The sequence below is a fragment of the Ranitomeya variabilis genome, chromosome 1 (genome assembly GCF_051348905.1).
Source record: "Ranitomeya variabilis isolate aRanVar5 chromosome 1, aRanVar5.hap1, whole genome shotgun sequence".
NCBI lineage: Eukaryota > Metazoa > Chordata > Amphibia > Anura > Dendrobatidae > Ranitomeya > Ranitomeya variabilis.
In genome coordinates, this window is record NC_135232.1 from 563738654 (window position 1) to 563753566 (window position 14913).

Here is a 14913-nt window from a genome sequence, read left to right on the forward strand (position 1 = left end):
CGGCATTTCAGCTATGACGTGTAAAACTGACCATATTCTAAGCTTGCTGACACACCGAACAAGATAGAATTGAACAAATCTAAGAGGTATAACAAACCATTCCAGCTGCATAAGCCAGATGACTGAATTTGGTAATAAAGCATCCTCCGGCATCCATCTTTGAATTGCATTAAGTTGACCCGCCAGATATGTCAAAATCAGGTAGGGCCGCACCTCCCATATTTTTTTTTGCCCTTGAAGAATAGACAATTTAAGTTTTAGCCTGGATCCTCCCCAAACAAATCCAAATATCCACAAGTTAAGAGATTTAAAGAAAGATTTGGGGATTAGGAACCGCACTATATTGCAAGATATAACTTAATTTGGGGAGTAAAATTAGTTTAATTAGATTTATCCGCCCAGACACCGATGGTGGCAGTTTCCCCCACGTGGAAAATGTAAGTTTTGCATAATCTAATAAAGGAGAAACGACCCTGAGGAGGTCCTTTCTTCAGTCATATTGAATAATAATTCATAAATATTTAAAGTGGGACTCCACAGATAGGTGATAATGTGTCAGGCTCCTCAATCTGTGTATGAGACCGAGACCTAAGCGATGATTTATCTCAGTTTATGTGTAGAGTATTCACTAAATGTATCTATGGTGGATATTAAGTCTTTTTTATTTCATCCATAAAAACTATCAAGTCATCTGCATACAAAGCGAGTCTGTTCTATCCTGTGTGATGCCTTTAATATTTGGTGTCGAGCACATCACTACTGCTGGTGCTTCAATTGCAAGAACAATCAGAGCAGGGGATAGAGGACATCCCTGACTGGGTCCCCTGCCCAAAGGGGAAAAGAGCAGATGAGATGTTAAGAATTATAATTTTAGCTTTAGGGGCAGTGTATATTATACGAATCCAATTATGGAATTTGGGGCCAAACCCAAATTTCTCGAGACGGGCCTTGCCCAACTTGCGAAGCCAGTGCCCAACTATTTCCTGGCACCACTGAGTTATACTGCACCACGGATTGTACTCTTCTGATATTAATGGAAGTATTTTTCCCAGGCACAAAGACAGTTTTATCTGGGTGTGTAATAGAGAAAATTACTTTAAGCCTCATAGCCGGAATTTTAGTCAGTATTTTATAGTCAAATAGGGGGGTAAAACCCACATTCCAACAGGTCCTTTCCATCTTTCTTTAGAACAATAATATTGGCGTCATAAAATGAATCAGGGGGAGAACCACCTTGTAAAGCCTCAGAAAAAAAACCTGCTAATTATGTGGTAGTAGGACATCTCGGTACCTATGATGCAGTTGTACTGGTAGACCATCCAGTTCAGGAACATTGTCCAAGGCAAAATCTGCCACGGCTGCATTTATTTCCTCCAGTGTAATAGTTGCATCTAAAGAAAATTATGATGAGGTTAATTGTGGAAATGTCAGACCTGATTGATATGAACGACAGTCTGATTTGTCATTTGTGCTCATGGAACAGTACAATGATTTGTAATAACTATAAATACAGACAAGAATATCCTCCACCACAGTAACTACCTCGCCCTCCAAGGTCTTTATCTTAAGAATAGTATTCGAATCCTTATGCCTGCGAACCATAAAGGCCAGTAACTTACTCAATTGGTTCCCCCAGTTCAAAGTATGATTGGCCAGTGAAAAAAGTTTTAGATTTAGAATCTATATAGTCTGTGTTTGCAACCAGGATGCTCTGTTCCCACTAGAGATTAGATATGTAAACCTATTCAGCTTCTTTAAATTTGTTTTCCACTTCAATATCCTCCAGAAAAGTTATTCTTTTAATATAAGATATGGTCAACGATGGGCAACCTCTAAGGAGCGCCTTTAGCATCTCTAGGGGCTATATGAGCCTCCGCAAAACATTTCAGTTGATCCGGGTCCCGTCATTAGAGCCTTTCAATTTTAACCAGAAATGATTAAGCTTCCAAGCTGGCCTACCCACTGTTTGATCTAATCGGAGAGTCAACACCACTGGGCTATGATCAGAGATTCCTCTACCCCTATGCTCTACAATGTCTACTCATGTTGCCAAATATATCATCTAATCTCGACAGTGCATACCTCATTGATGAGTGACATGTATGTTCTTTAACGTGTGGGTGATGTAGCCTCCACAGATCCTCCCAGCCATTGCTCTCCATTTATATGGAAAAAGCAGTAGAGGGTAAAACAGACCCCTGGGGATTGCCATCCAAACATAATCTATCAGGGTTGTTATCCAATACTAAATTAGACACCCATGCATAGAATATGAGCATCGGGGAAATTTAGTGAAAAACATACTGCATTTTGAAAATTGCCAGGTTAGCCGGGGCGGATTATAGACACACAGCAACACATATAAGACAAACCACCTATCTGGATCCATATGAGCCACTCTAACCTCCTATTTACTGGCCTTCTACCCTTCTCGAGTAACTTTTGTGGAAGGAGTGTATGGACCATTGTACCCAAGGTTTGTTTAACCATTTAGCTGAATCAATAGTGAGATGTGTTTCCACCAATGCCACAATGTGGGGGTGATAACTTTTGATCTGTGAAAATACCTTAACCCGTTTCTTGGGGATTTTAGGCCTCTTACATTCCCAGTCATACACTTCTATTGTGCAGCCAAAAAAGAAGGCAACAGGCCACTGCATAATAGCAGTACACATCCCAATTAAAAAAAGCCAAACCTAATTCTCCCTCCCCTTCTGCCTCATAGAGTACGAAGACCAACAGGGTAGATAAACCCATACTACAAACCCACAAGAAGAAAATTGCCTGTAAAAACAGTCGAGATATAAGGCAATCCTGGCAGCATTAAAGGTAAGAACAAGAACACTCAAAACCATTGAAAAAGGAATGAGACCAAGCATTACTTGTGCTCCTTCATCTTGGGGGATACCACCACTGTACATAGTGTAAGCTATCGTTGTGCCTATATTTGCCAAGAAAAAAAAGAGAACAAAGATATAAAACAATTCCTGAGCCTCTTCCGGGAGAGAGAAAAATATAGTAGAATTGTTGAAGACAAGAGATGGGCAGGGAATGTAATTAAGTATACAGTGCCCTTATCTTTAAGTTTCTTCTTCTTTTGCTTCCAGAATTGAACTCTCTATTTCTGCAATTCAACCGAAAAAATCTGGAAAGATGGAAATCATAGAGTTGTATTTGATGTGTCCCTTTTCCTTACCAGGCATAGAGTAGAAATCCCGGATCTTTGCAATTCACCATTCTAGCAAGAAAGGGTCTAGAAGGGGGTTTTGCTGGGACTCTGAGCCTTTTCCACTGTGTATACCAGGGAGTACTCTTCTCCTAAAATGGATTTTAGCAAGTTTTCCAAGAAACTTTCTGGTTGCTGTCCTTAATCACGTTCTGGTAGACCTATGATCCGTATATTGTTTCCCTGCCTTCTATTTTCAAGGTCTTTAGCTTTTTGTCGCCATGCATTTATAGATCCAGCAACTTTGGTTCATTTTGCCACCATTGGAATTTTGTCCTCCAGGTCTGAGACCCTCAACTCAGCCTCAGCGACACGGCTTCTCATGGCCTGCATGTCCTGCTGAAGCAAACCCATCACAGACTGGAGCTCCTCTATTTTACCAGTCAGGGAGGTTTACCAAGTAGAGATTGCCAGTGGAAGTAGATCAGCCACTTGGTTTAAAGTCATTTCCTCCTGTCCCCCGCCCTCCTCGTCATCAGGTATATGTCCCTTGCAGTGGTCAGCCATCTTGGCTGTTGAAAGTACTGTTCTCGTTCGGGACCGGGCTTTAATTTTTCAGCTATATTGGAGTGCTTCCCTTAACTCATCCCTGCAGCAATGCAGGCAGGATATTAGAAAAGAGAAATTGCAGAAACATTTTGGGAGAGTATACGTGCACTTTTTTTGTGGTATGTTATATGGATTACCAGTTAACAGTCTCTGTTAGTTGGGCAATGCTGCTACCTGGTGTCCTTATCCTGTATGTGCATCTTTACTTTCTAGTATGCCGCCTCCAAATAAAGGAAAATAATAAGTTGATTTATGTGTGGTGGGCCACTAGGGAGGCGCCAGATGTTGCAGAAGGGCCAGCTGGGGCATGTAGTCCACGGGCAGCAGATAATGATGTAACTGTAACTGAAGTGTGTCGCTGGACAGCTCAACACTTCCACAACAATTGTCAAGAGCGGGAGGTGGCACTTGTGAATGGTATAGGAGCCCCGGGGGCAGTCCTGTAGCTGTGGTGTCTGGGTGCAGGTTTTGGCGCGCCCGTGGTGTTTGTGCAATCTCAAGCAGCCACACATGCAGGTGAACTTATAAACATAACAATTTTACTGAAAGAGGTAACGGGGTACAGTCTCTGTCTTAAAGGCAAAGTTCACAGTATATTGTGCATATGGAAGTAACTAGTGTAGCTACCGGGGGCAGTGGCCCCGGGCCCGGTGCTCAGAGAGGACCCACCTGGAGCTATGCTACTGTAAATATATCGGCGCACCAATACAGTGACATTCTGTGGCAGAGCAGGGAGAATCGATCTCCCTGCTCTGCCGCTATGGGGCCCCTGAACAGGCGGGGGGCCCGGTGCCAGCAGTGTGCCCCCCGTCATCGCAAGGTCAGCTGTATCGGCATTTAGCCGATACAGCAGACAGCACTGATGAGGGAAGAGCGCTATGCTACACTCCTCCCATCTTCTCCCCTGTCAGTGTGTAACACCACCAACACTGACAGCGGGTGCAATGACGTCACTACACAGAAACCAGGAAGAAGAGAGGTGAGTATTTACTGTTTTTTTTTATGGGGGCTGCCTTATACTACAGGGTCTGCCTATGGGGTGCTGCCTTATACTGCAGGGTCTGCCTATGGGGGTGCTGCCTTTTACTACAGGGTCTGCCTATGGATGCTGCCTTGTGCTATAGAGCCTGCCTATGGGTGCTGCCTTGTGCTATAGAGCCTGCCTATGGGTGCTGCCTTGTGCTATAGAGCCTGCCTATGGGTGCTGCCTTGTGCTATAGAGTCTGCCTATGGGTGCTGCCTTGTGCTACAGAGTCTGCCTATGGGTGCTGCCTTGTGCTACAGAGTCTGCCTATGGGCGCTGCCTTATGCTATATAGAGTCTGTCTATGGGGAGTGCATTATACTATAGGACTAGCTGTTTCCAGCCTGCTAACGCTCGGCACGCTCATTGCTATCTAATTAACGCTGCTGGTGATTAAACTAAAGTAAGTAATGACAAAATTCAATAGCGCTGTGGTGGGGGGGCGGGATTATGTGTGGTGATGTGGGGGGGGCGGCATGTGTGGTGATGTGTTGGGGGGCGGGATTATGTGTGGTAATGTGGTGGGGGGGCGGGATTATGTGTGGTAATGTGGTGGGGGCGAGATTGTGTGGTAATGTGGTGGGAGGCGGGATTATCTGGTGGGGGCGGGATTGTGTGTGGTAATGGGGGGCGGGATTATGTGGTAATGTGGTGGGGGCAGGATTATGTGGTGATGTGGTGGGGGGGCAGGATTGTGTGTGGTAATGTGGGGGGGCGGGATTGTGTGTGGTAATGTGGGGGGCGGGATTGTGTGTGGTAATGTGGGGGCAGGATTATGTGTGGTAATGTGGGGGCAGGATTATGTGTGGTAATGTGGGGGCAGGATTGTGTGGTGATGTGGTGGGGGTGCGGGATTATGTGTGGTGATGTGGGGGTCGGGATTATGTGTGGTAATGTGGTGGGGGCAGGATTATGTGGTGATGTGGGGGGTGCGGGATTATGTGTGGTGATGTGGGGGGGCGGGATTGTGTGTGGTAATGTGGGGGTCGGGATTATGTGTGGTAATGTGGTGGGGGCAGGATTATGTGGTGATGTGGTGGGGGGTGTGGGATTATGTGTGGTGATGTGGGGGGGCGGGATTGTGTGTGGTAATGTGGTGGGGGGGCGGGATTGTGTGTGGTAATGTGGGGGGGCGGGATTGTGTGTGGTAATGTGGTGGGGGGCGGGATTGTGTGTGGTAATGTGGGGGGCGGGATTATGTGTGGTGATGTGGGGGGCAGGATTATGTGTGGTGATGTGAGGGGCAGGATTATGTGTGGTGATGTGGTGGGGGGGCGAAATTGTGTGGTAATGTGGGGGCGGGATTATGTGTGGTAATGTGGTGGGGCGGCGGGATTATGTGTGGTAATGTGGGGGCGGGATTGTGTGTGGTAATGTGGGGGGGCGGGATTGTGTGTGGTAATGTGGTGGGGGCGGAGCTACTGTGCAGGGGGCGGGATTAGGGAGTAATCACGATGCCTCATATATATAGATGACCTGGTGCAATATGCTATATGGAGGCTATCTAGGGGGCCATCATATAGTGTGGGGATTACAGTGAAGTGGCCATCATACACCGTTCGAGCCATCAGTTTGGGGGCTACTAAGGGGTCAGTATACTGTGTGGGTGGTACTATACGGTGAGGGTATTATACTGTGTATAAAAGAGCATCATACTCTGTATAGGGGAGCTGTTCAGGGGGAGACTCGGGACATTATTAAATGTAAAGTGGGCACTTATTGTTATAGGGGAACTCCGGTTACTGTGACTCTCAAAGGGGCACACAGGCTACTATTACTTTCTAGGGGGCAAAATGTGGGCTCTGTTTTCTAGGGCACTTGCACCCGGCATTACTATATTGTAGGGAGTTGCTTTAGAATTTAGAGGGCACAGTGAACCACACAACAGAGGCAGTAATAGGGACACATAAGGCAGCAGCGGCTCAGTATTGAGGTATCAGGTGCAGTAATAGGGACACATACGGCAGTAGCGGCTCAGTATTGGGGTATCAGGTGCAGTAATAGGGACACATAAGGCAGCAGCGGCTCTGTATTGGGGTATCAGGTGCAGTAATAGGGACACATACGGCAGTAGTGGCTCAGTATTGGGGTATCAGGTGCAGTAATAGGGTCACATACGGCAGCAGCGACTCAGTATTGGGGTATCAGGTGCAGTAATAGGGACACATACGGCAGCAGCGGCTCAGTATTGGGGTATCAGCAGGATGAGGAGTTTGTGCAGGTTCGAGATGGATGGTGATGGGGCTGGAATATGGGAAATTGAAATATGTCTTTGTTGTATTCTCTGCAGCCGAGTCCTGGCTGAAAGAAGTTATGTCAGTCTGGGACAGATGGAAAAGACCGGAAAAGTGAACAATTCCATCAGAGAACATCAGCAGTAAGTCATTATCTGTAACTGTGCTGTGATCTCTTATATGTTCTGTAGGGCTGGTATCTACCACTGACCATATGGCGGTAATATCCATGTTGGTCTTTATATAGAGATTATCTTCAGTAACAGCGCGGTCATCTGCTGAGGTTCTCCTCCAGTATTAGGGCGCGTCACCCAGTTGTAATCAAGGTTACCTGGTTATGGGCCCACTCAGAAGTTTTGCGCCCACTGAACCAAAACCCTAGCTACACCTCTGGGAAGTAATGATTCTCTCCTCATGAGACAAGCGAGGTGATAGCCTCTCAAGGTGACTGGAGCAGAGTTCTCTTGATTTGCCATTAGAGAAAGTGCTATGCGCAGTCCAGGAAATATTACACTGATGGAGGGACTTTCACAGATTGGCTCTCTGTGGAAACACACTAAAGTGTATGAGGCTGAAGTTGGTTTCTTATTCGGAGCTGAAGTTGGTTTCTTATTTTTTCTTTTCTGTTTTTTATAGGTTTAACAATAAAAAAATAAGCATCGCAATAATAACATAGAATGCAGTGAGGTGCCCTGATGTGAATACACTTAAAAACAGCTACAAAAACAATAAAACTGGCACAAAAATGGGCATCAAAGTGGGCACCAAAGAGCGTTGAAGAAAGGGTTAAATGACATTGGGCCACTGATCTCACACTGCAGACATATAGAACAGGGAGCCCTACATGAAAACCAGGTCTCTCCAGCCTGACCCAAATGGGTTCTTGGCATCAGAACTGGCATCAAAATAGGCAGACAGTCAATTTTGGCCATTTGAATAAGTAACTGATGTTTTTAAGGGGCTAAATTACTTTGGTCCACTGATTTCACAGTAAAAATACACAGATAGTAAGCCCTGCATCAAACCCAGGTCCCTCCAGCCTGGCCCAAATGGGTTCTGGGCACCATAATTGGCATCAAAGAGGGAAAACAGCCCATTTTCACAGATTTGAATGAGTGAGTGATGATTTTAAGGGGTTAAATGACCTTGGGCCACTGATCTCACACTAGGAATACATAGATAGTGATGCCCTGCATCAAACCCAGGTCCTGTTAGCCTGGCCCTAATGGGGTTCTGGGCATCAGAACTGGCATCAAAGTGGGCAAATAGCCAATTTTCACAGATTTGAATGCGTAACTGATGTTTTTAAGGGGTTAAATGACCTTAGGCCACTGATCTCACACTGAGAATACATAGATAGTGACGCCCTGTATCATACCCAGGTGCCTTCAGCCTGGCCATACTGATACATACTGATGATGCTCCATACTGTATAATGGCCACACAGCGCTCCACACTGTATAATGGCCCCACATGATGCTCTATAGTGTATAATGGCCACACAGTGCTCCATTCTGTATAATGGCCACACATGATGCTCCATCCTGTATAATGGCCACACAGTGCTCCATACTGTATAATGGCCCCAGATAATGCTTCATACTGTATAATGGCCACACAGTGCTCCATACTGTAATAATGGCCACACATGATGCTAAATACTGTATAATGGTCACACAAGATGCTCCATACTGTATAATGGCCCCACATGATACTCAATACTGTATAATGACCACACAGTGCTCCATACTGTATAATGGCCTCACATGATGCTCAATACTGTATAATGGCCACACAGTGCTCAATACTGTATAATGGCCACACATGATGCTTCATACTGTATAATGGCCGTACATGATGCTCCATACTGTATAATGACCACATCTGATGACACCAGAGTACAGTCAGGCCTGTAGATGTGTCCCAGCAGCTCTGCTTACAATGCAGGCAAAGATTTCATCACCTGTCGCTGTCCACACTGCTGCTTCACAGATCCTGCACATTGCAATGTAGCCCAGCCCTGCGAACTCTGCATGCACTCAGACAACACCACTATATACTGACTCCACTCCATCACTGCTGTAGTATATAAAGGATACATACACTGCTCAAAAAAATAAAGGGAACACTTAAACAACAGAATATAACTCCAAGTAAATTAAACTTCTGTGAAATCAAACTGTCCACTTAGGAAGCAACACTGTTTGACAATCAATTTCACATGCTGTTGTGCAAATGGAATAGACAACAGATGGAAATTATTGGCAATTATCAAGACACAATTAAGGAGTGGTTCTGCAGGTGGGGACCACAGACATCTCAGTACCATTGCTTTCTGGCTGATGTTTTGGTCACTTTTGAATGTTGGTTGTGCTTTCACACTCGTGGTAGCATGAGATGGACTCTACAACCCACACAAGTGGCTCAGGTAGTGCAGCTCATCCAGGATGGCACATGAATGCGAGCTGTGGAAAGAAGGTATGATACTCCATCCATTTCAATATCATCGCTTGCACAGTGCTCCTTGGGATGTTTAAAGTTTTGGAAATCATTTTGTATACAAATCTGGCTTTAAACTTCTCCACAACAGTATCACGGACCTGCCTGTTGTGTTCCTTGGTCTTGATGATGCTCTCTGTGCTTCAAACAGAACCCTGAGACTATCACAAAGCAGGTGCATTTATACGGAGACTTGAATACACACAGGTGGATTATATTTATCATCATTAGGCATTTAGGACAACATTGGATCTTTCAGAGATCCACAATGAACTTCTGGAGTGAGTTTGCTGCACTGAAAGTAAAGGGGCCAAATAATATTGCACGCCCCACTTTTCAGTTTTTGAAATTCCTCAAAAATTTAAAATAACCAATAAATTTTGTTCAACTTCACAATTGTGTTCCACTTGTTGATGATTCTTCACCAAAAATGTACATTTGGTATCTTTATGTTTGAAGCATTATATGTGGGAAAAGGTTGAAAAGTGGGGCCAAATACTTTCGCAAGGCACTGTAAATGCCAAGAGGGCATATCATTCAAGAGGGATATATGGTGAGGTGCCTAGTCCCTGTTCCGAGCTGTAGGATACCTTTTGTACTCCGCTCAGAGCATCTCAAAGGTACTGTCTATTGGCTGGAGATCAGTTTGTGTTCTGTGGTCTCTTCAGGTAGAAGAAAAGTATTCTCTGTTGAGGTAAGAATGAACTGATGATAGCCAGGAAACCCAAATTGTGGAGAAAAGATAAGTTCAGCGAAGCTCGGCAGCCTTTCGATTGAATCTGGAGGATTTTGTGTTCCAATCAAGGTTAACTTGGGTAGTGGTGACTTCCTCAGGAGTTCCTCCTTGAGACACAGTTTTAGGTGATTTCTGTGTACTGTATGGGGTTTCCAACCAATTTTGGATATCTCGTTCACATCAAACAATGGAAAGGGTATAGCAGTTATTGTGTACGGTTCAAGTTCCCAAAGGGGATCCAATTTTCCAGTCCTATGGTTGTTTTGGAGCCAGTCTGTCACCAATTTGTACGGGCTTGGCATGGGCACTTTGATTATAGTCTTCTTGTCTTCTTCATGCTTCCTCCATGCGAGAATCAACAATTTACTTGGCTTCCGCCATGCGCCTGCAGTGTTCAATCAGCTGGTCGTTTGTGGAAAAGGATTATGCTATCAGGTACTTGTACACCTAGAGCCAAGTCTGATGGCAACTGGCCTTGTAGACAGAACATCAGATAAAATGGAGTATGACCAGTTGAGCAATGGGTGGTGTTATTGTAGATATGGACAAGATCTTTCAGAATCACAGGCCACTCAGTTCTCTTAGTGGCAGAAGCGGTGCACAGCATACTGATGATGTCTTGGTTCACTTTTTCACATAGTCCATTATCTTGTGGATGGTAAGCAGTGGTATGCAGTTTCTTGCAATCTCTGTACTTGCACAGCTTGTGGAAAAGTTGAGATTCAAAGGCAAGTCCGCGATCAGTGAGGATATGGTCTGGACATTCATAGTGTTGGACGAACTCAGTATAGACTTCAGCTGCAGTTTTGGCTGTAAGGTCTTTGACAGAAGTAATAGCAGCAAGCTTTGTGTAATGGTCCATCATTGTGAGGGCATATACAGCTCTGGAAAAAATTAAGAGACCACTACATCAAAACCCCTCATGGGCAGCCCAATCTCCAGACCTGAACCCCATTGAAAACCTCTAGAATGTAATCAAGAGGATGAGGGATAGTCACAAGCCATCAAACAAAAAACTGCTTAAATTTTTGCACCAGAAGCCTTGTGAAAGACTGGTGGAAAGCATGCCAAGACGCATGAAAGCTGTGATTTAAAATCATGGTTGTTCCACAAAATATTGATTTCTGAACTCTTCCTGACTTAAAACATTAGTATTGTTGTTTCTAAATGATTATGAAATTGTTTTCTTTGCATTATTTGAGGTCTGAAAGCACTGTTTGTTTTTTTTTATTTTGACCATTTTTTTTTGTCAGAAAAAAATACAAAATTTATTGCTTGGAAAGTCGCAGACATGTTGTCAGATTTTATAGAATATAAGAACAATTCATACTTTACTCAAAAATATACACATAAAGGAAAAATCAGACAAACTGAACATTTTGCAGTGGTCTCTTAATTTTTGCCAGAGCTGTATATAGCCAGAGCGAGTTGGCCCAATTTCACATGATCAAGAGCAACAATTTCTCCTGTTTTTGTGACTTGATATGTTGTAGCGGTGCTTTTTGATCTCTGCATCCATCTTTTGTGATGTTTTATGTAGGACATTCTTGGCACAAACTTTCAATGTCTCCTCTCAAATCCAGTAAAACCTTCAGCGGATGGTAGCTTCAGTTTTCTGGACACCGAAATGGCCAGAGCGATCAATGTAGGCTTCAAGGATTAGAGTTAAAGTAATCACTGCACTTGTATATTGTAAAGTTGCATGTAACAAACGTTTATTCGGTTTAAATCAATGGGGAAAGGTGCTTGGCGAATTCACGTTTCGGCCAACCCGTGGCCTTGATCACAAAATCGCTGTAACAAGCAAAAAGACAAACAAAATATCACAGACAGGTGTATATATACATATTTACATTTTTACATAAAAGAATGCATGTCAGGAGGATTTAACTGCCATGGTAGGACATTCTTCGTCAAAATAAAGATCATATACTGCATTCAGTAGGTGAAGCTCAAGAGGACTCATCGGAGAGAGGTTCAAAGGAAAGGAATATAAGGTATCAGAAATAAATGAGGCAAGAGGACATACCCCGGTAGAAATCCTTTGTTCTAAAGTAAGGACACTATATGACTGGTGAGTCAGATAAAGGAACGCAGTTGTGTAACCTGAAAGGGATAATGTAAAGTAAGATTGCAATAGAGACCTTAAGGCCCCGTCTCACATAGCGATTTACCAACGATCACGACCAGCGATACGACCTGGCCGTGATCGTTGGTAAGTCGTTGTGTGGTCGCTGGGGAGCTGTCACACAGACAGCTCTCTCCAGCGACCAATGATCAGGGGAACGACTTTGGCATCGTTAAAACTGTCTTCAACGATGCCGAAGTCCCCCTGCAGCACCCGGGTAACCAGGGTAAACATCGGGTTACTAAGTGCAGGGCCGCGCTTAGTAACCCGATGTTTACGTGGTTACCAAAAAAAACAAACAGTAAAACAAACAGTACATACTCGCCTTTCGGTGTCCGTCAGGTCCCTTGCCGTCTGCTTCCTGCTCTGACTGAGCCGCCGTACAGTGAGAGCAGAGCACAGCGGTGACGTCACTGCTGTGCTGTGCTCTCACTGTACGGCGGCTCAGTCAGAGCGGGAAGCAGACGGCAAGGGACCTGACGGACATCAGATGGTGAGTATGTACTGTTTTTTTTTTTTTACATTTACGCTGGTAACCAGGGTAAACATCGGGTTACTAAGCGCGGCCCTGCGCTTAGTAACCCGATGTTTACCCTGGTTACCAGTGAAGACATCGCTGGATCGGTGTCACACACACCGATTCAGCGATGTCAGCGGGACCTCAACGACCAAAAAAAGGTCCAGGCCATTCCGACACGACCAGCGATATCACAGCAGGGGCCTGATCGCTGGTACGTGTCACACATAGCGAGATCGCTACTGAGGTCGCTGTTGCGTCACAAAACTAGTGACTCAGCAGCGATCTCGCTAGCGATCTCGCTATGTGAGACGGGGCCTTTACTTTGATTCACAACCGTATATACTACCTTCTTGCCCACAGCACTATTTGACCTTGCTCCCCCTGGGACATTCCAGAGAACACATGAACTACATAACCTGATCTGTACCCCTGATCCTATACGCACGACAGGTATCCTATTGACTTTGTATGGTCCTATTGACTTGGTATGCACCTACAGTCTGGCAAATTCACGTTATCCTCCTCTTATCCTCATGTGGATCCAACCTCTATTACAGCCACAGGTTCTCCTCCGGCCGGAATTACGGTTATAGTGCACTGGCAAGCGTTTTCCATATCAGTTTGGTTAGTATATTTATGGTATGTAATTCACTCCTATGATATATGTAACCAGGCACATATTGACCAAGGGCACTATCTTTGGCCCTCTATTGGTGATAAATGTGGTCTTCGTCTTGGCTCTTACCAAGCTGTAGTACTTCTACACAACATTCCCTGGGGGTGGATCGCTGGCTAATATCCCAATCAGTATGATCCAGGTCTTCAGTCGTGTGTGTATATATACAGTCTCTATTGCAATCTTACTTTACATTATCCCTTTCAGGTTACACAACTGCGTTCCTTTATCTGACTCACCAGTCATATAGTATCCTTACTTTAAAACAACGGATTTCTACCGGGGTATGTCCTCTTGCCTCATTTATTTCTGATACCTTATATACCTTTCCTTTGAACCTCTCTCCGATGAGTCCTCTTGAGCTTCACCTACTGAATGCAGTATATGTTCTTTATTTTGACGAAGTATGTCCTACCATGGCAGTTAAATCCTCCTGACATGCATTCTTTTATGTAAAAATGTAAATATGTATATATACACCTGTCTGTTTGTGATATTTTGTTTGTCTTTTTGCTTGTTACAGGGATTTTGTGATCAAGGCCACGGGTTGGCCGAAACGTCAATTCGCCAAGCGCCTTTCCCCATTGATTTAAACCAAATAAACTTTTGTTACATGCAACTTTACAATATACGAGTGCAGTGATTACTTTAACTCTACGACTTGTGGGACCGAATGTCCCGTTCACTGGCACCGTGAACCATAGTGATTGAGTGCTAGCTTTCAATACTCTTCATAGGCTTCAAGGATGTCCCGTGCATCTCTTCGAGTACTTGGTGAAATCTGTCACCTGAGACGGGGTCTAAAGTGTTTCTGGAGAAATAGGCATTTTCTCTGTCTCCAGAGGCGGATAAGTTCCACATCAGGATGAGCTTGTCGTAGCCGGGTTGGAAGTCTTCCTGTATTAAGAGTCTGAAAAATATAATGGACAGGTGAATAGGGACCATTCACATGGGTCATAGACTATCATGCGTGTGAGTGTTGTCTATTAAAACCATGGATAGCACTCATACGCAAAAATTGGATGTCTGAATGAAGCCATAATGCACAAACACCTGTCTGCTGCCATTTCAGAGCAAGATCTGCACTGGTGTTGAACCGATGCATTAATTCCATCCTCATTAGGGGTTGGTCTTAGCATTTGCTTAATTTTCTTGGTCACTCTGAAACCTCCTTAACAACAATTAAACCTTTCTCTTAGAACTGGGTTTTAGTGATTAAATTACGTTTTAATGCCAAGGAATGACTTTGGTTAAGTTTCGATTGCTATGAAAAGTGATCAGGTTAATCGCAAGAAAATGCAAATTGCTGCTGTGAAAAGGGA